Consider the following 3,430-nt stretch of genomic DNA (forward strand, 5'->3'; position numbering starts at 1 on the left):
TTTGGTATTTAATGACTCGAATTGTGAAGTAATATTATCAATTCTTTGGTATATTTGGAATGAGAATTAGAGATTTTCACCAACAATTTGACATTTTGTTGGATAGATTCTGCCATTTCCTCTAATTGCTCAATTCCAATTTTCATATCTTCTGATTCTTCCATGAGGAATTTCATTCGTCTATTGACGTCTATTAATGAATTTTTGATATTATCCATCTCCAAATTCGATGTTCTTGCTCAAAAAATCTGCAAGATAGTTATTTATTCCTTTAATATGAATAATACTAAAATTGTAGAATGATAAATATGCTTGCCATCTGTGTAACCTTTTATATTGAGGTTCCATAGGTAACTTATTTCTAATAAGTCCTGCAATTTGAGAATTATCAATTTCAACAATAAATTTTTTAGATAAAAGGAATAATGAAAACTTTTTTATTCCTCTAATAATTGCTAATAATTCTTTTTCATGAGTAGTATAATTTATTTCTGCTTGGTTAAAAGTTCCACTTGAATATCTGCATATTTCATTTAAATCTGTTTTTAATATAGCTGCCCAATATTTATCCGAGGTATCAGTATTGACAATTAGATTATCTTTTTCATCTGGTAATCTTAATTTTGGTAAATTTTTAGATTCTTCTTTTAATGACTTAACAATTTCAGTATGTTCTTTATTCCAACCTTTAGTATTCGTTTTCTTGAGTAGAATTTGTATCTTATATCTCTTTTTTGAGAGATTTTCAATAAATCCTTCAGCATAGTTTAAACATCCTAAAAATTTTTGTATTTGTTCTTTGGATTTTAACTCATCTGAAAAGCTTTCTATCTTTTTAGATATATGAGTCTGTAATTTTATTCATTTTCTATCTATTGATAATCCTAGAAAATCTATTTCTTGTTTCTTTATTATAGATTTCTTTTTAGAAAGTACAATTCCTTTCTTTTTGCATTCATTTATGAATTGTAATAAATGATTCCTATGTTCTTTTTTATTATTAGAGCATATTAGTATATCATCAATATAAACAATAAGAAAATCACTAAATTTTTTGAATATATTATTCATTTTCCTTTGATATATTTGTGGTGCATTTTTTAAACCAAATGGCATAACTAACCATTCATATTTTCATTGAGGTGTACTAAAAGCTGTATATTGTATACTATCTTCTTCCATTTTTATTTGCCAAAATCCTGATTTACAATCAAATTTGGAATAATATTGTTTTCCTTTTGCAAGGTTTATTAGGACTTCTTTATTTGGTAAAAAGTAACCATCAAATTTAGTATTTTTATTTAATTCTTTATAGTTTATTACCATTCTAACTTTTCCTCTAACCTGCTCAGAATGTTTCATAACCATAAAAGCTTGACTACTATGATGTCCATTACTGGGTCTAATTAGTTTTTGGTCTAATAGTTCTTTTATCTGACTTTTAAATTCTTGCATATCCTGTAAGGTATACATCATTGGTCTAACTCTTATTATAACATTTTCTGTTAATTCTATTTTAGATTTAGGATGATATGGTTTTCAAATTAATAATGGGTTTTCTCCATAAATTTTTTCTAATTGTTCTATGATTTTTCCCATACTTATCTCTATTTCTGTTTTTAGGATCTTTTTAAATGATAGTTTTTTATTTTTTAGTTCATGATGTACTATTGGTCTTTTTTCCCATTTATCACCACACTGGGCTGGCTGAACTCTATAGGGTCTAAATTCTCTTGGTATTTTTAATAGATGTGCACAAGGTGTTTGTAACATTATCATGTAATTATTTTGTTTATAATATTGAAATTGTTGGATAAAATCATTTCATAATAACATATCACATTCTAACTTATTATAATTATATACTTTATTTATTATAACTTGTTTACTACCAAGTATTATATTAACTTTTTCAGTACTATCAATTATTTGAGTACTTTTTCCAGTCACTCCTGTTATTTTTATTTTACTATTTTTATTCCATGATTTTATTAAGAAATTTTTAAAAATTGTTATATCACTTCCTATATCAATTAAGGCACAAGTTGTTATATTTGTTTTTACTATAGTAACTTGTATATATACTGCCAATGGAAAACTAATTTGATTATTCATCCACTTCCTATTCTAAATAATGTAGTTTGTCCTTTATGAGTTATATATAATCCTTCTCTTTTTATACTATAATCTTCTAATCCATTTAAGAAACGCATTCCTAATAATATATGAGGTTCAATATCCATATTTTCATCCAAATAATATGGTACTAAAAGATCAATCCCACCTATTTTTATTGGTACTTTTACCTTTAATTCTGTAATATATAATTGTCCATCAAAATTCCTGTATTCATATGGTTCTATCTTATAAGTCATTAATCCTTCATTTTTATTTGCAGCCATATGACATTCACCAGCTCTTGTATCTATCAATATATTTGGTCCTTTTATATATCTTCTACCATTGAAATATTTTCCTTCTATTTTCATATTTTCAATATTTCCATAAGGTTTTATTTCTTTTATACCACTAGTTTCTTCTAAATATTCTTTTTTATTAGGTAGTTGAAGACTTTTTGATTTCTTTATCAACCTTCCATTGTGAAATGTTATTTTATAATCTTCTTCTTTTCTTAACTCTGTTATTTCAGGCTTATTTTTAGTTATATTAAATTCATATTCTTCTGGGATAAGATTTATTTGTTTGTTTGGTTCCACTATTTTACTAATATCCTTGCATTCCTAATGAATTTCTATGTATGGTTTATTGAAATAAATATTCCCATAATTGGAATTAGTAAATGTATATAATGCCCTATATTGCATAGTCATAATTTGGTCTCTTGGTTCCATTATATCATTTCTATGTAATTTGAAATGTAATCCTAAGACTTCATTAAAATTTTTATCTTTCAATGAGACACAATATTTTTGGTAACAAGTAAATATTAGCTTTTGATATGCTAAATTTCCTTCTATAGTTCCTAAATGACCATCTTCAAGGTTTATAATTCTTCCATCATGTAAACTTACAGTTAATGGTGAATCTATTCCTTCTCTAAATAAGGATTTAATTATAATTCTTCCATCATGTAAACTTACAGTTAATGGTGAATCTATTCCTTCTCTAAATAAGGATTTAAACATTATTTGTATTCCCGCTCAATAAACATATTGGATCTTTTCACTGTGCTTTTTACTTATTTTTGATAATAATTCTGATACTGTACTTTTTTTAAAATATTTATTTTATATGTTCCCTGAGTTGTTCTAATATCTATAGTTTTTTCAATCTTATGGTATTCATTTATTGCTATCTTTTCTCTTCTCCATATTCTATCTAAAATTTCTCATTTTCCTATCTTCAAATCTAAGGATAACTTTTGTATCTTCTTGAATTTATTATTATCAAAAGTTACTTTTAATCCATA

The sequence above is a fragment of the Olea europaea genome, chromosome 3, assembly GCF_002742605.1.
Source record: "Olea europaea var. sylvestris chromosome 3, O_europaea_v1, whole genome shotgun sequence".
In the NCBI taxonomy this organism is placed as follows: Eukaryota; Viridiplantae; Streptophyta; class Magnoliopsida; order Lamiales; family Oleaceae; genus Olea; species Olea europaea.